We start from the raw sequence: 19,625 nt of genomic DNA on the forward strand, positions 1-19,625 counted from the left end.
ACTCGTCAGACGAGACAGTTTTTATCAGAGAATTCTTACAACCAATAACACACTCGACTCTACCAGCTCTTTAATACACACCTATAAACATAAACACACTTTATTTACTAAAAGTGTGTGTGTGTGTGTGTGTGTGTGTGTGGCGGCTAAACAGGTTTTCTTTTCCATGTGTTGGTCCAGACCAAGTTACAACACATCTCTTTACACACACACACACACACACACACACACACACACACACACACACACGAAACAGGTTTCACAAGACACACCGTGACACCTGTGGACATGAAGCAAGACACACACGCACACACAGGTTTAACTCTTTATCTGAAACCTGTCACTGACTTGTCGTTTCTGCAGCTCGACAGTAACGTCACCAATAAAAGCTGCAGTTTTTATAAAAAGTCTCAGTTTAGCGCGAGGGGACGAAACAAACGTCTCCACACCGTCAACACTAATGCCAGGTTCCTGTCCTCGTCACGTTATAACACCAGGATCACTCACACGTCACCGTAATCACTGACGGAACTATGACTGAAGTTAAACACAGCCGCACCTAAACACCTCATTTTAGTCATTAAAATCATTTACACACACAAATTTGTTAAAAGTGGCCAATTAACATCATCGAAACCTGAATAACTCGCTAGGACTCTTTTAGAAGTTTAAAAATAAATTAAACTTTTTTTTAATTAAACCCAAAGAAAATTAATAAAACATTAAATTTAATGAGATCAGACCTGCTAAAACACTTACGGGCAAATTATAATTAATTATATATTTTTTCAGCCTGAACATTTAATCCTGCACATTATTTTTTTTTTCCCACTCTCTGGGATTTTATTTATTCCTTTTACTCTGCATTTCACTTTTATACTTTTTATTTTATTTACATTTTTAATTTTTTTTTTACATTTTTATTATGATCTATATTTAGGGGATTTCCACACAAACTTTATTTGCAGAGTAATTTTCATACATGTTGCTTATGATCAAATATTAAAAATGGTTAAAAAAAGGAAAAAAATAAAGATTAAAAAATTAGAAAGATGACGAGTCTTAAAATAAAAAAATAAGCGCAAGATGAAGAAAAATACACAATTGAAATATGTATAAAATGGAGTAAAATATCTTAAATAAAATGAATTAATAATTAAAAAACTAAATACAAATAAACAAACTATAAGCATGGAAACTCACTGAAGTAAAAATAATACGAGCGCTCTAAAGAGGAAGCCTCTCTCCTGAAAAAAAAATTCCCTTTTTTAGTTCCACTTTTTTAAAAAAACAATTTCTCATTAAATCTAAATATAAAAAGCATCGTTCCTCAAACGCTGATATCTTTAAAAATGTCAGAAACAGCTATATTTTTACACAACAGGTGCAAACAGGCCAATTTTTTAACACTTTTTTCACCTGTTTATTCTTCAAATCAGGATTGTCAACATCTTTTTAAATCACTCTTTTTTGTGTTTCTTTGTTTGTTTTCAGTTTTCATGGACTGCACCAGAAACGTCGCTCACATTTGTGTTTATTCGCTCCTCTGTGCTGTTTACACTCCAGATCCCTGCTGTTATTCGCCCCGTTTTCCAGCTGCTGGAATTTTATTTTCGGCATCAGAAACTGTTTCCTGTTCCACCACAGCGCCGCTACTGAACTCTGCATTCTGATTGGTCAGAGGAGGAGAAGTACTGATTAATTTCCTTTACTGTTTCTAATACGTAATCGTTTCCATGGTAACGGCTCGTTCACGGGGACCTGCACGGCAGAAACGCCATGTTAACGGATTTCAACAAAAAATACCTGTGATATGGTGAAGTTTTCTGTCAGGTCTGGTTTAATGAGAATGTGTTGGCGTGTCGGAGGTAAAGCTGTAAGTTTTCCGTAAACTTTCAGGAACCTTCATGACGGAGGAGTTGACGCTTTTTGCCATTTCTCGGTAACAAGCTGCATTTCCTTCTTCTTATTAACACGAGTGAACGACTGGTTATAGCTGCTATACCACAAGTGGCTTTAACCGTCTGGGGTCGAAGAGCTTCGCTGATGAAGCTCGGCAGGTTCAGAATGAGTAGGTGATGTATTTAGATAAATATCTTCAAGAGATTTTCATCCTACAAGCATGATAAATATATTGACAGAAACTTTATACTTTACACTGTATAAATGTGTAAGAGCGCGCACTTACGGTACACATTCATAAAAGACTGTTCCCATGGTAACGGCATGATAATCACTTTCACTCTTTCGGTTTTGATTGGTTTCTCTTTCGTGGTGGGAACGCCCACCGTAAACAGGATAAAATCTGCCTGACATAGTTCAGGCTATTTGGAGGTAAAACTTGTTGCGAGCTGGCACGCGGATTTTATGCACTTCGGATGATTCAGGACAGCGATTCAATTCATGATTCATTTCATGATTCAGGACAGAGATTCAGTTCAATCTTGAAAACTGCTACGCGGTGCCTTTTTTTTCCTTTTTACTTCGACTCGATCCAGCCAAAGATCAACTCGAGTAAGTGTAAATATTTCTTCTATTCCTGATGAGCAGATCGGCTGATATGTGTGCGCTGTAGTGCAAACACAGAAATAAATGACTGAGCAGTTTTTTCAGAGTTAAAAGTATTTTCCTAAAAATAGTTAATTTTGCTCTATTTTGAGTTTAGAGAGTAAAATTTGGAGTAAAATTACAGAGTAATTGTGTAACAGAGTTGGTTGTGGCTCTGAACTGAGTAAAATAGTACAAGAGTTCATTTTAAGACACACTGAATCGAGTCAAATAGCAGATAAATGAAGCTGCTGTAAAAATCAGTTTTAGAACTGTGTTGGAATGTGTGAAATAAACAATGACCTTACCCATTGGGACTTGACCTGATGGGATTAAGAGTTGGCAGTGGGAGGAGTTTTCACTCTTCTCATTGAATGGAATGGAAATTTTTACTCTCCTCATTGAATACCCCTCCCACTGCCAACCCTTCATCCCAAAACAATAGGAGATAAATGTTTTGACAGCCAGTTAATTGTCCAAATCAATGGAGCAGATTTAAGTTTGTGTGTTTGATCCATTCCTCAGACTGAACAGAATCACCTCAAGTGACCAAAACAGTTCGACACAATGGGTAAGGTCACGTTTTTCACACATTCCAACACAGATCTAAAACTGCTTTTTACATCTTCATTTATCTGTTTTTTTTTAAAGTACAATCATGACACACAGACTACAGAGATATTATTGTCGCTGAACTTGTGCTGATTACAAAAAAAAAGTCATATGACTTTGAAAAAACTGCGAGGATTTGTTGAAACACACAACAAAATCAGAGCACGCCAAAATCATTAGAGTGCCAGAAAATACCCTCAGACTCCAGTGCGTTAATTTTTTAGCTCATTTGATTCGTCATGTGTTACAGCAACAAATAATAATAATAATAACAACAACAAAAACAGAATAAGTTAAAGTGCCATTCCACCATTGGATGTATTCTTTGGTATAAAATACAATATATTTTATGACAACATGACTAGACAGAGAAATCTTTTAGCTTCAAAATGATATATCAAACATAATTTTTTGACAACGACAAGTATATTAATTTTGCGACCAAAGTCACCTACCCTTTTAATTTCCGCGCGGTAGTGAAATGTGATGTCATCGGCAGGTTCCCCTTCTTGTGTACCACGTGTCGGTCTATTTTTAGACCAGGAAACCCCCAAAGTGAGAGAGTCATTTCTCCTCGTATATGGGGGCCAAAAAAATTGCGAAAAATTTTGAGTTAATCTTTCAGTTAGCTAGATTTATTGGTATTAGCTAGATTTATTGGTATTATTTTTATCGCGTTCTATCCGCCATTGCTGATAATATGTGCCACGTCACACGTCACGTAGTACACAAGAAGGGGAACCTGCCGATGACATCACGCGCGGAAATTAAAAGGGTAGGTGACTTTGGTCGCAAAATTAATATACTTGTCGTTGTCAAAAAATTGTTTGATATATCATTCTGAAGCTAAAAGATTTCTCTATCTAGTGATACCATTTATATATGTTGTCAAAATATATTGTATTTTATGCCAAAGAATACATCCAATGGTGGAATGGCACTTTAAGATAGAAGGACATAAGATGAGGGAGGAAAAAAATAAAACTTGTTTGTGAAAGGGGAAGAATACAGGACAAGGCCCCAATTGATTTTCAACCACAACATGTTACAAAAGAACTGAATTAATTACTTTCAGACTGTAACGGTGATTTACTGAACATGTTCCACACGATACGATTCAGGCGCTTTTGATTTTATATTTGACTGACGATACCGTCGAATCTGCTGTTGTACGATACGATTCGACATTGTATCGAACTGCTGTTAATTTGTACATGACGCGAAAGAAAAAAAATCAGCCTGTTAACCCTTCACATTATTTACATCTGTTTAAAATGATGATTTTTTTTTCAAAAACACACTAGTAGTTTGCCGTTTTCGATAATAAATGATTCATAATTGTTGCACTGATTCACTTCATTCGTGGTTACTTTCTGAACCGATGTATCGATTTAAACCGTCGTATGGTTTCACCCCTACACCAGACTGTAAAGATTTGATATTAGTTCCTTATACTGTAACATCACCTGTATATACACACACACACACACACACACAATTATACGCCGACGAGCCTCAAATGACGTGATCTAGTGCACATTTTTTGTTACAGCAAATTTTATTTAATAAAACAATTAACAAATATTTCTCATCACACTCGCACACCATTTCTTAAGAAGTTTAACCAAAAGTGTTACTAGTGTACTGTATATTGGGGGGGAGAGTAAAATAAAAGTCGAATCGAACTCATGTTGTCTGTATGACGCGTCTGTAGAAGTGCAAAACAAACCCAGCGCTTGATAGTCGACCCAAACGGCATGGCATCGTTACGGAGACATACGGCCGTGCCCTTCTGCTTTTATGTATCTGCTAATAAAAGATCGCAGCAGCCGCAGCAAAGGGAACAAAATCAATAGCTAGTTAACATAACGTAGTACCTATATGAAGAGCGGTGTGGTGGTGACTAGCAGGCAGACGACGGGTGTTAAATCATCGGCGTCGCTGGTACAGTGGCGTGACCTTGCTGTAGGACATCAGGTTTGCTGGAGAAGCGAACGCCGCCTGTGTGAGTCTATTCTTTCAAATCCGGAGTGTAACAACTCGAATCCCCCTGACCCTCTGGACTGCTGGCCAGGCTGACATTTAAATGACATTTATGCGTTTGTTCCCCAGGAAGCGGGCATCATCGGCACAGCGGCTCCTCATAAAAGTGGCTTTTATCTGTTTCACCATCCACACCATGCCTCCACAGCTTCAGCATGATTCTCCCAGCATGCCTTTCACTCCACATGGCTGTACACACACACACACACACACACACACCCCAACATGCTGCTTTGTATTTAAACCTAATTAGCAACCCTCAAAGATCCAGGCTCATTAAGCTCTTTAAGGAACATCCTTCAAATTAACATATGGATGGAGAACCCATTGAAAAGACAGATGAACGGATCAGAGAAGAAAGAGCTCTTTAAAGGAGCTCATCAACAAGCGATGATGGAAACACATCCTCACCAAATGGTGCTAATCTGCTCTGTGGTGACCTCTGACCTCATCCAGTCTGGAATTTGTGCGAACTTTTCAGCACCGGCACCAAGAAAGAGTACAATTTGATTAAATAAGGATGATCCAGTGCGGTCACTTTCAACACACAAAAGGTGACGTCTTTTTACAGCCGTTCAGAAAAGATGCATCATGTGACGATAAACCGTGATACAAATTTATGACAGTTAGAATCGATTAAATAAAAAATGAGTGGTGGTTATTATCAGGCTGAATAATCTCTTAGTTTTTCTGAGCTGCAATTGTGTCGATTCGACAGCAGAGGGAGCAATAATGAATAGTGGGAATGCACGTGACTTCACCGTAGGTGGAAGTAATGCAGCTCTAATGCCACGAAAACACACAAAAAACAGATGTAAAATGTGAAAGTGCTGCTGTGTGATTCTGGACAAAAATTTTTACAAGAAATCTGAGCTCTCTGTCTTTTACAGACTGATGAAAGATAAAGAAAAGAGAAGCAAATGGAGGGAGAACAAATGTTTATAAAAGTTTATTAAGAAAAGGACAATTTGTTAACTTTTTTTTCAATAAAAGGAATATTTTAGTTAATAGGCTATTATATTTTACTCCAGCCTTTACAAATATGAGTAAATAATTATTGTTGGTTATTAAGAAACTTAAACACTTTTTTAATTAAACAAGCAATGTTTAAGTTGATAAAGAACAGGAAAATAAAATTTATTTCTGGTAATAAAATTTTCTTCATTTATTTTTCTTGTCGTGGGAAAACAGAATCATGACCCCAATATCATGAATCGAACTGTTACATGGCGAGATGCTAACATCTACAAATAAAATGTTTCATCTAGTAAGAGATTTAAACTTGATGTTTTTAAGTGATGTGATTGTTACTAACATTCATGCTATGTTTACAGTAACAACAACAATAACAACAACAACAACAACAACAAGACTCCCGCAATTCAGCTAACCAAATTTCAAAATGTTTCCTTGTAGCAAAACAAACAATTGTACAAGAGAAATGAAAGCGAAAGGTAGCCTGGCAGATATGTGGCAACTGATGAAATTCAATATCGCCTATAATTTATCATCATGATAAGGAAATTAAAAACAAAAAACTTTGGGATCTATGACGATGCAAAAACAACATAATTTTGCATGGGCTGGTGTAACAGGAGTTCTGGGAAAGAAAAAACAAACAAAGCATCCGCTCCTACAGCGCAATCACCCAAAGCATCGTACACCAATGGTAAACAAGCTAGCTATTTTTATTTTAGTTTTTTTTTTAGTGAAAATACGTAGAGATACGTGTGCGTAGAGTGAGCAGAGTACACTCAGCAGTTATTGAAATTGTGGTACTGTTGATTAATAAACCACAAACACTCTTAGACTCCGTGACATCAGAAACATACCAAATGATTACGCCAGTTTACGTTAATTACTTGTTAAGCAAGCTTCCAAGTTTTACATTTTATCCGTTTGTAGTTACATTTAATGCAGTGGAACGTCCATGAAACAAGTTGGTTCTTTTTCTCGCTTACTTTATAGCTCTATATAAAGCATTTTTATTTACAGTGAACTGATCCGGTGGTCATGGTACGCCCGACGTCCCAAACGTGAAATCACAAAACACTGAACTGATCCAACCAGGCAACTTCTATATTGATTTTCTTCCTCCTAACTTGAGGGCTTCGATGTTATAGTCCAGCGTGACTCGTAGTCTGTTAAAAGTTTTGTTCAGCATAATGATATCAAGTCCACGCCTCAACAGCACACAGTCACCAGGATGCCAGGGTGTATTCCTCCCTTTTTAACAGGATAATTTGTCACAAGAGCCGAAATAATGAGGTAATAGCAGTATTCCCTGATGATTCTCCCTCTCTCTGGCTCTTTGATCTGATATCAAGTCAAGGTTGGAAACCAAAGATGATGATTCATGTCTTTGAAAAGCCCACCACGGGCACCAGTTTAAAGGCTAAAGTAACGCTAAACCTCCCACTGCACGGGTCATATGATACTCCTCACCTCGATTAGCAGGAAGCATGCTTTTTTACTTCATCAGACTCGTCAAAGATGCATGAGCAAACATCGACCTAATGCTTTCAGTAAGTGATTTTCTGCTCGGTGGACGGCTGCATGAGGAGTGTGTTCACGCCCATCAGCGAGAGGCTTCACACGGTATTTACTCTTGATTTGTGTCAGCGCTGTCGATGGTGATCAGGCATGCCCGAGGATACAGTCATCGTCTCAGGTGTAAAACAGGAATATGGAATCTGTTGTAGGGTTGGTTCATGCTCCTTCAGATTTGTCCACAGTTACAAGACAGATGCCATAGTGTACAACCCCGATTCCAAAAAAGTTGGGACAAAGTACAAATTGTAAATAAAAATGGAATGCAATAATTTACAAATCTCAAAAACTGATATTGTATTCACAATAGAACACAGACAACATATCAAATGTCGAAAGTGAGACATTTTGAAATTTCATGCCAAATATTGGCTCATTTGAAATTTCATGACAGCAACACATCTCAAAAAAGTTGGGACAGGGGCAATAAGAGGCTGGAAAAGTTAAAGGTACAAAAAAGGAACAGCTGGAGGACCAAATTGCAACTCATTAGGTCAATTGGCAATAGGTCATTAACATGACTGGGTATAAAAAGAGCATCTTGGAGTGGCAGCGGCTCTCAGAAGTAAAGATGGGAAGAGGATCACCAATCCCCCTAATTCTGCGCCGACAAATAGTGGAGCAATATCAGAAAGGAGTTCGACAGTGTAAAATTGCAAAGAGTTTGAACATATCATCATCTACAGTGCATAATATCATCAAAAGATTCAGAGAATCTGGAAGAATCTCTGTGCGTAAGGATCAAGGCCGGAAAACCATACTGGGTGCCCGTGATCTTCGGGCCCTTAGACGGCACTGCATCACATACAGGCATGCTTCTGTATTGGAAATCACAAAATGGGCTCAGGAATATTTCCAGAGAACATTATCTGTGAACACAATTCACCGTGCCATCCGCCGTTGCCAGCTAAAACTCTATAGTTCAAAGAAGAAGCCGTATCTAAACACGATCCAGAAGCGCAGACGTCTTCTCTGGGCCAAGGCTCATTTAAAATGGACTGTGGCAAAGTGGAAAACTGTTCTGTGGTCAGACGAATCAAAATTTGAAGTTCTTTATGGAAATCAGGGACGCCGTGTCATTCGGACTAAAGAGGAGAAGGACGACCCAAGTTGTTATCAGCGCTCAGTTCAGAAGCCTGCATCTCTGATGGTATGGGGTTGCATTAGTGCGTGTGGCATGGGCAGCTTACACATCTGGAAAGACACCATCAGTGCTGAAAGGTATATCCAGGTTCTAGAGCAACATATGCTCCCATCCAGACGACGTCTCTTTCAGGGAAGACCTTGCATTTTTCCAACATGACAATGCCAAACCACATACTGCATCAATTACAGCATCATGGCTGCGTAGAAGAAGGGTCCGGGTACTGAACTGGCCAGCCTGCAGTCCAGATCTTTCACCCATAGAAAACATTTGGCGCATCATAAAACGGAAGATACGACAAAAAAGACCTAAGGCAGTTGAGCAACTAGAATCCTACATTAGACAAGAATGGGTTAACATTCCTATCCCTAACCTTGAGCAACTTGTCTCCTCAGTCCCCAGACGTTTACAGACTGTTGTAAAGAGAAAAGGGGATGTCTCACAGTGGGAAACATGGCCTTGTCCCAACTTTTTTGAGATGTGTTGTTGTCATGAAATTTAAAATCACCTAATTTTTCTCTTTAAATGATACATTTTCTCAGTTTAAACATTTGATATGTCATCTATGTTCTATTCTGAATAAAATATGGAATTTTGAAACTTCCACATCATTGCATTCCGTTTTTACTTACAATTTGTACTTTGTCCCAACTTTTTTGGAATTGGGGTTGTAATTTGGTAAAAGTAGTAAAATATTATAAGGTTTGCTCAAATCATGGATGATTTACACTCTTCGCACTGTTGAGTCCAAAATCTATAACCTGGCTTTCCAGGAATGTAAACTACACCATCAACCCAGTTGATAAAATCCTTCAGAAAAACATCTCCCACAATGGTTTATCTCGATCTTTCATCAGTCGAGCAGAAATCCTGGAGGTTATGACTGTAATGCTCTTCGCAGTGGGCACAGTGGAAATGCGTAATTGCATTCCGGGTTTATCTTCTGCGCTGTTCTGTTAAATAATTCACCCAACCTGGAAAGCAACATGCTTGACAACTGCCTTTCTCGGAGATCACTAAGAGAGAAATGTTTCTCCTTTTTGTTTCATCAGCCTGTTTATTTGTTCGTTCTCCCTCTGTTTATGCTCACATAATGGACCCGAGATAATGCGAAAAAAATGTCAAATCAAGAAAAGAGCCATTAATGTTCCCACAGTAGTAACACGACACTTTTCCCGCCAGGATTTTAACACAAATATTACACGGGATCCATTTAACAAGCTGATAATGGGCCACAGAATTGAGAAAAATATTGTTATTGAGCTGATTAGGCAAGATAATGTGACGTTAATTGGAAGCAAAAGCCTTGGAAATGGGGCAGAATTACATTAATGGAAGTGTTGGGCTGAAAGGATGGCGGCCAATAGCATCAGATCATCAGACACATTTCCGCTAAGTGCATCAGGGAAGGGGTAAAATAAATAAATAAATAAATAAAAACTTGTAATCTATTATTAATGAAAATGAATGGGCATCTCTCTGGTTTGGGTATTGATCCCACACACTCTACTTGGATTGACTCGAGTGATTTTTTTTCCACAAAACTCAGGTCTCACTTGGGTACTTTCCTTTTGCCAGTTTCCGGAAAGCTGATCTAGTGTCCTTAATTTAAAAGGGGAACTTTTTTTTCGTGAATCTGTGCATGTTCATGTTCAGCATATATGCCAAGGATTATAAACATCTCTAGGACATGAATGCCGACGCATGTTAGACCACCTGTTCTTGCACCTGTGGCTTTGGCGAGTTTAAAAGGAGCTCATCAGCCTGCCGAACCATCTGGGAGGTCAGGATGTGGCTTGTCTCTATTCTCCACTGACCCCTGACCCCATCAAAGCTCCTCGGAGCATGAAGTAACCCTAGACCTTAAAAGCTCAGGCTGTCAATGCACAAACAAGGCAGTCTAATGGAACTGCACCAAAGGGAACCCACCACCACTCCCAGCAACATCTCTCGCATCATTACCCCTTATTTGCAAGATTGCATCTTCCGGACTTACCGTTCAGGTCTCAATTTCCAGAAGTTACACTTACACGTTTGTGTCCTTTGTTTTATAATGCTAATGGTGGTTTACATCGCAGAACATTCACACAGTCATTGTTTTCACACTACATTTTGTATACTCGTATGAAGTTGTCCAGCAGATACTACCTTTGGTATTCCGTCGTTAGTACGTAGGGTCTATTTATTTACACTCGCATCTAAAATCCCGTGCATTTTCTGCAGTTCTTTACACATTTCACCGAAGCTGTAGAGTTGTATGTTCATGTCCTGCACAGTTATCCAGATGTGCGCTAGCTCATTTGCGGTCCTGCTTGTGTATTGCTTGTCTACTGTATTTCACCGTAATCCCACGGGCTTGACATTTCATCACAACCTCAATGACTAGACGAATGCGGGATAAAAACGGAACTGACTTGACATTTCACATATGGGAACTCTGACAGAGATATCCGTGTGCACTTTTTTCTTCTGTAATCTCCCCACACAGAAAGGCATGATGGGAGAACGGTGTCCTGAAGAATCTGCAAGAATATCGAGACCTGGCGAAGGAGCTTGGTGCACTCGGATGAATCAAAGCTTCAAACAAACCAGTTACAAATACTGTAGATTGGACCAACGCCTCCTCAGGTTTTCATAGCAGTGTTTAAGTCATGAGGGTTCGTCATTGACAAACCTTCATTTCTGTAGTAAAATTTCAGTAACCACTGAGGGACTTTAATGCACTTGGTTCACAGTAGGGATGCACCAATCTAGGAATTCAGAAACGATGCAGATATCTGATGTTTGTCAAGTTGCAATCATCAAGGTATCTTTTTATAACTTTTAATGATGTAAAGTTTTCTACTGTAAAATATTTAACATTTTTATACAATTCCTCGCTTCCTTTACACCGTGAATTCATCTTTGTAGATCATAAATGTTTATTTTCACCTCTGCCAACTTTGTTGGAAGAGGTTATGTTTTCACCTCTGTTTGTTTGCTTGTTCCCAACGTAACTCAAAAAGTAGTGAACAGATTTAACAAAATTTGGAGGAAAGGTGGGCCATGAGCCAAAGAACAATTGATTAGACTTTGATGCAAATCTGAACATGTAGTTGGACCGAGGTATGAACTAGAGCCCTGCACTCCCGCGGGAGTCCCGCGGGACTCGCGGGACCCGCCGCAAAGCAGTGCGGCGCGGGACAAATTTTGAAAGCTCATTGCGGGCGCGGGCGGGACCGGAAGTGCACATATGCGGGCGCGGGAGGGAGCGGGAGTGCACATATGCGGCGCGGGCGGGAGCGGTGATAAGCTGCAGTCCCGCTAACTAAAAACGTGTTTGAAATAAAATTTATAAATTATTAATTTATGTCTATCATATATAATTTGTGCTGGATATTTTATTTGGCATTAATAAAAACATTTTAAGATGCCTAAATTTGCAGAGAGAGTCGGATTGCCAGATTGAGTGAGGAATGGCATCTTAAATTTGCCATTGATCACCCTAACGGGAAATCCTTTGATCACTCTAATGACTCGCCGTTCACACCCAGCTAGCAAAAGAACCATGAGTGAAGTGATTTACTGCTTGAGTTAGTCTACAACTCTAATCAGAGAGACAGGTTACACAGTGACGGTAGGCTTGACTCAATGCTATTCCAGAAATCCTTCCTGTAATATGCAAATTTGGCTGTCCAATCAGAGGCGGCCAAATTTGCATATTACAGGAAGGATTTCTGGGATAGCATTGAGTCAAGCCTACCGTCACTGTGTAACCTGTCTCTCTGATTAGAGTTGTTCACTCATGGTTCTCTTGCTAGCTCTGCTTTGCAATAAAAAAAAAAACAACATTGGTACAAAGCAAGCCTATTCACTTTTTTATGCAGATCAGATAATTACAATGGTTTCTCATGTGACAAAAATGTGCAATTCGCTATTAAATATTTTAATCGCTTGACAGCACTAATTATTATTATTAGAGACACTACATGCTGAATTCAGAAACAAGGTAAAGAATAACAAACGTGAACATGAGCTGTAGATATTTATGCTCAAATCCGCTCAAAGTAGGGGGCGGGGCACCATCACGCTGTGTCAAGACAAGAACTTTCCTGAGAAATAACGCGAACGTCTGCATCATGTGGGATTTGCGGGCGGGAGCGGGACAAAATATGGCATGCGCGGGCGGGAGCGGGACTGAAAATCATAATTCTTTGTGGGCGCGGGCGGGAGTGGGACTGCACAATGTGGGCGCGGGCGGGAGCGGGACTGAAAAATCTGACCCGCGCAGACCTCTAGTATGAACTCTACAGAGTGCCTTTTGAGGTAAATCAGTCGTTTAGGAAACCTATACATCATAAAAATGTGTTGAAATATTATTTTTCTTCTTCTTTCGGCTGCTCCCGTTAGGGGTCGCCACAGCAGATCTGTTCTGCATATTTTATTTGGCACAGGTTTTACACCGGGGTTTGGGACCAGCACTAAGAATGCACTGACTTGTGATGTCACTTCCTCTGGTCAGAAACTTCAGAAAGGCAGTGAGGTGTGTTCTGTTTCTTCTCTCATTAATTTGAACAAAATGTTGAGGATTTTACACCAACAGTAGTTTAATTATTCGTCAACTCTGTTATTGTGATATTAGAGTGAATCTCTCACTCATTTTTTTTAAAAAACAACAAGACCTGGTCATCACTATCCCCCGCCACGAGCATTTTATGAAGACCTCGTAACACTTAAGACCTTATAAGCTCATTGCTTTAATACTGACTTATGATGTCGTAAGTGCTATGACACCTTCATAAAAACGCTACCCGGCTTTTTTCAGTAGTATGAGCACACACAGTTTCATTGATACAGCTGATGTAGTTTCTGAGAAAACTTGTCCAGATTGAAACGGATGGACAGACGGACTCCATTCCTTTATCCCCCTGAGCACTTCGTGGCAGGGATAATAATACGATTAAAATCCATAAAAGTTCTGCTTTTGTACATGCCGTGTGGTAGCTAGTTTGAGGTTAGCATGTGGAGTGAAGACACAAAATGGCAGGAAATCAATTCTGTTAATGGATTACTCAGTTTAACAAAAACAGAGTTAACGATGACTAACAGAGTCAACATTTGAAATGTATCCGTAATTACAGAATGGGCCGTATACACACACACACGCATCAAGCTTCATTCAACATGCCTTTCATACTCTCAGCAGAAATATTAATGATGGCAATTTATTGAAAGCTGTCGAGAACAGTTTGAGACGAGTTGGATGAATATTCTCTGGTAAAATCTCAATTATTGCTCCGTTTGACCCCCGAGGCATTTTTCTGTCCTCTTATATTTATTCATTTTATTCACGTACTGTACTCATACATCACGGAGACTTTTCAAATCAACACGTAAATGCTCCACCATCTTCTCTTTACCCTTATCTACATTAGCCTGAATTGTAAAGTGCATAAATAATAAATTCAGACCCTTGTTCTAAAAGAGAATCATTTATTATTATTTTTTAAAACTATAACTCAAAAGGCCTCCAAAAAGATGGAGAGTTAAAAAGCGCGGCCCAGCTAAACGTTAAAGAGGCGTGAAATCAGCAGATTGGAAGTATTTGCTGAGGTTAAGTGAGAGTGATCAGTGCAGACCTCAGGCATGGTGGAGGTCACTTACCCCAGGCGTGGCATTACCCAGTGTCACGGCGACGGCATAAACATGAGTGAGTGAGCTTTATTGGTCATGACCTGCACGTAATGTGGACTAGCCTGACATTTTCCTCAGAGGACTCATCGAGTCAATAGAGTGTGCCGCCGAAATACACAATTTCACTCCAGGCCACGGGCGAGATCCGACCGAACGACACTGCGGATAAAATGGTGTGAACTCGTGGCGTCTCAGACGTTTTTTTTTCTTCAACTACATTTTCCAGATAATGAGTCACTCCTGGAGGATATGCTTCAAAATTCTGGGTGCCCCCCCCACACACACACATGGGATGTTTATCCATCATGTTTTTCTTCTACTGGAAGTGTATATCCCATTAGTGAGGAATAAATCACTCCAGGATGCGCTGTTAGAGAAAACTAATCAGCACCTTCTGGCCAATCAGAACACTGAGCTCACTCGGGTGGTGATGCTCGTTTAGAACTTGTGTGTATGCGTCACAAAAAGGAATATTCACGTCATCTTAAAGAATATTTCTGAATCTTATTCATCTATTTATTCATTTATCTTTTTCCAAAATCAAACTATTCAACTGCATTGGATTATTTTTTGCATTTCCCTTCTGATGAGCTCTATTCATCTCATCTCATCTCATCTCATTATCTGTAGCCGCTTTATCCTGTTCTACAGGGTCGCAGGCGAGCTGGATTCTATCCCAGCTGACAACGGGCGAAAGGCGGGGTTCACCCTGGACAAGTCGCCAGGTCATCACAGGGCTGACACATAGACACAGACAACCATTCACACTCACATTCACACCTACGCTCAATTTAGAGTCACCAGTTAACCTAACCTGCATGTCTTTGGACTGTGGGGGAAACCGGAGCACCCGGAGGAAACCCACGCGGACACGGGGAGAACATGCAAACTCTGCTCAGAAAGGCCCTCGCCGGCCACGGGGCTCGAACCCGGACCTTCTTGCTGTGAGGTGACAGCGCTAACCACTACACCACCGTGCCGCCCAGCTCTATTCATACCGTTTTACATTTATTTACAGCACAGCTGATATAAAACCGACTCCGGATCGATATTTCAAATCTTCCTGATTTTTCCTGCAGTTTTATCATCTTGTATGAAACTGAGCATCTAAAAAGCCTCGTCAATCTCTGAGCCCATTTCTAAAGCTGCTTTTATTTTGTCTTTTATCCATTTGCTTGTTTGGACTCTTCTGGTTACGAAATAAAAATCCATTTCCCCTGTCACCGGAATATTCAGTCAGCACTGCACTCGTAATAAACCCAGAATCCTCCTTCTGTTCCTCTAAGCGGTGTATTTTCAGCAGATGCTCGGTATAAATTATATTAAACTTTGCTTCTGATCTGAATCCATTTTTAAGCTTTTTCCCCCCTGTACTGAAACGATTTCAGTGTTGACTCACAAAAATAAATGGAGGAATAAAGCACTTTTTTAAATTCCTTTTTTATCTATATTTTATTTGCACTCTTTCAGCTACAGAATATGAATTCCCCAGACTCGGCCGTATCCTTATCCTTATTCCATACATATTTTATATATTCATTATGGTGGGGTTTTTTCCAGCCGTCACCTCGGAACAGCCTGTGTGTCACTGGAGCCGTGCACTGGGACAGAATCCCAGAGGATGATGGGAAGCAGAATGGAATGATGGACAGATATAAAGGCAGAGAACGCAGATCACGTCAGCCATCTTTACACAAAACCCCCACTAACGAGCGTGTTAACCTTATTAATTCTGTGCTGGAGTTAAAATCTCCCCGAGAGCCCCAGCGCTCCCTCCGCGCAGAACCGAACCCTGAGCGGCAGGGCTCGATGTAATTACAGGGCTTTAGGGATCCAAACCCAAAGCCCCGCGTTTGACGGGGACATTAATTATTAAGTTGATGTAAAGAGTGTGCCATTTCTAAAGCTTTCATCCAAACATGTAGCACAGCGAGGGGAAGAGAGTCAATACTGCAATGGAATTAGAGAAAGAAGAAGAAAAAAAAGACACAAAAACCCTCCATGTTGTTCTTGTATGCCGGCTTTTTCTTCTTTTTGAAAAAAAGAAAAAGAAAAAAAAGAATGTCATTGTGCAAGAGGACGTGTCCTTACTGTGCATATGGCAAATACTTTGAACTTGAACTTTTGGTTTGTTCCTCTTGGGGGAAACGCTGAAGAGTTTCATCTGAAACACTGAAGAATTGTTTCACCAATCAGAAGCTGAAGAACCCTCAGAGGAACCACTTTGTATGTACTGGTTATGAAAAAAAAAACCAGATGTTTCTTTGACACTTCATTATCTATTTATGTTTTAAGAAAAAAAAATCTATCTGGGCGGCACGGTGGTGTAGTGGTTAGCGCTGTCGCCTCACAGCAAGAAGGTCCGGGTTCGAGCCCCGTGGCCGGCGAGGGCCTTTCTGTGCGGAGTTTGCATGTCCTCCCCGTGTCCGCGTGGGTTTCCTCTGGGTGCTCCGGTTTCCCCCACAGTCCAAAGACATGCAGGTTAGGTTAACTGGTGACTCTAAATTGAGCGTAGGTGTGAATGTGAATGGTTGTCTGTGGTGGTGTTTACATTAGACCGTATCCGTCTCGTTTTTGTCGCGGATGCACTGTCCGTGCACATTAAAACGCCGGGAAACGACTCCACAGGCGGAACAACTTGAATCCGCCAGGGCCCACGTATTCAACCCAGTTCGTATCTGATCCGGTGCTGTGTAAACATTGAGGAACGAGGAAACGCAGTGCTGAGCTCTAGCTGACGTCGTCAGTGGACAACGTCACTGTGACATCCACCTTCCTGATTCGCTGGCGTTGGGATCACACACACAGCGGCTCAGTCCCGAATCACTGCTCATGTGCTTCACTCGCGCGCTCTGTGAGCTGCGCAGGGCCGGAGTGCGCACCCTCCAGAGGGCACTCGCTGTTCAGGGTGGAGTGATTTGGAGCGCAGGAGGAAGCGCTGAGCCGCACTGAGGTTTATTTACACATTTCAACTTATTTACCTCCTTCAGGCGCTTAAACTCAGTGAGAACATGAACATCACAGCCAGGTGTGTTTATCTGCTGGAGAAGGTGTTCGCTTGCCATCCTTCCACTTGCAAGTGGTGAGTGACTTGCGCATGCCCGATATGCACTGGGATCATGTGACATGCCGTCTAATTAGTCATGTGATTAGCGTATCCGTGTATTGGCGTTGCTGTGTGCACGCGAATCGTGTATTGGCGTTGCTGTGTGCACGCGAATCGTTTTAAAAACATTAATCTGATGATCCGCTGATACGGTCTAATGTAAACCCCACCTGTGTCTATGTGTCAGCCTTGTGATGACCTGGCGACTTGTCCAGGGTGAACCCCGCCTTTCGCCCGTAGTCAGCTGGGATAGGCTCCAGCTCGCCTGCGACCCTGTAGAACAGGATAAAGCGGCTAGAGATAATGAGATGAGATGAGAAAAATCTATCTGGAACTCTTGTATCTTCTTTTCAGGTACTCTTTTTTTTTTTTTAAATGAATAAACTTTTAATTGAACTCTATTCCAATTCAGTTTGACATCAATTAAACTATTATGGAACAATTACATTTTTTTAATTTTCTTTTAAATTTTTAAAATAAATAAAATAGGGCACATCCCGAACACTTTAGGATTTATAATCTGATGTGAGAGTCTGGTACGGGGAATTAAAAAAAAAAAAAATTGCATACTATATAATAAAAAGAAAAACTTTAGCAAAAAAAAAAACCACCAAAGTTTCCTATTTTTTGGGGGCGGGCATCATGGAGGTGGTCGCAAACGTGCAAAGGTTTTATATAAAAAAACACCATCCAAATAACCCTTAAAAAGAAAAAGTTAAATAAATAAATAGATAGATAATTTTTTTTAAAAGCACTGATTATGAGAATAGATGTTTCTCCGGCACTTTCGTTTGTATTTGAGATTTTAGTCACTAATTTTTTTTGTTCTTTTCTTTTTTTTTTTTTAAGAAAAAAATCCTAATTAAATCAAGACCTCTTGGATGCAAAACAACACATCAGGGACTCTATTTTTTGCATTTTATTATTTTTTTAAATTTAACTTTAATCAAATTAACATTTAATTCAGCTTAAATTCAATTTAATTAATGAAAGTTTTTCTTTCTTGAAGAAAAAATACTTTTCAGTCTGGTGTGACGATCTGATACAGAAAAAAATGTAAAAAGAAAAAAATCCTATGAACAGAGTTCGATTAATATCTGAGAACTAAAGCCCACGTCACTGCTCAACAGCAACAATAATAATATTAATATTATTAATAATAAAAGGATGAACTTTATTATTTCTAAAATTTGAACTCCAAAGTTACTGCATGTATTTGTTAATATTTAAACGCTGAATGTAAACGCCGTTTGCGCTCGGCGTCCTCGAGCTCCAGACTGCATTTTATAACCAGGAATAAAATTCCTGTGAAGTCATTATCTCCAACACGACATCCATCCTGCTCCTCTAATGTTCCGCTGCATCAATCAGAGCTCAAAGTGCAACAGTGACGAATGTTGAGAAATGACTTTAGCTGTCAGGAAACCTTTCTGATTGATGATGAGTGTAAGACGGCTTCGTGTCGGCGGCGTGCCAGAGGGTTCAGGGGAAGTTAATTTCTCAGCAGAACCCTGAGGAACATCGACGTGACCTGAAGACCAGAACGTTATCACGGGTCAGAGAAGACATGTTCTGACTGAAGCGCACCTGTGGATATCGATTAGGCTTCCTTTATTTATTTATTTATTTAAAAGCAACAGGAGTGCGGTTGGAGACCCCGAGATCCCCCAGGTGGGCGTCCACAAATTAGATTGTGTGTTTAAGTGTCCACATGGCGAGCGAGACGGACGAGATGGGAAAATTGATTCTTTGTAATTAAAAGTAACCGTATCAGTGATGGAGTGGCAGCCAGGATGTAATTCTATTTAGCCCACAGCTGTGATCTCCATCCCGGGGACGGGCGAGAGCGGACGGACGGAGGCACGGATGCAGAGGGAATAAAAAGAGAGGATTGGACGGCGTCTGAAACGCCTGAGCGAGGGGTCGACGGAGGTTAATGATCAGAGATTA

General features: G+C 40.3%; 1 protein-coding gene across 5 annotated transcripts in view; it reads right to left on the reverse strand.

The window, feature by feature from the left end:
- Positions 1 to 19,625, reverse strand: part of ptprfb (protein tyrosine phosphatase receptor type Fb) — a 202,976-nt gene that overhangs the window by 155,040 nt on the left and 28,311 nt on the right. The gene's annotated exons all lie outside the window — the stretch shown is intronic.

Source organism: Neoarius graeffei, chromosome 23, assembly GCF_027579695.1.
Source record: "Neoarius graeffei isolate fNeoGra1 chromosome 23, fNeoGra1.pri, whole genome shotgun sequence".
Taxonomy (NCBI): domain Eukaryota; kingdom Metazoa; phylum Chordata; class Actinopteri; order Siluriformes; family Ariidae; genus Neoarius; species Neoarius graeffei.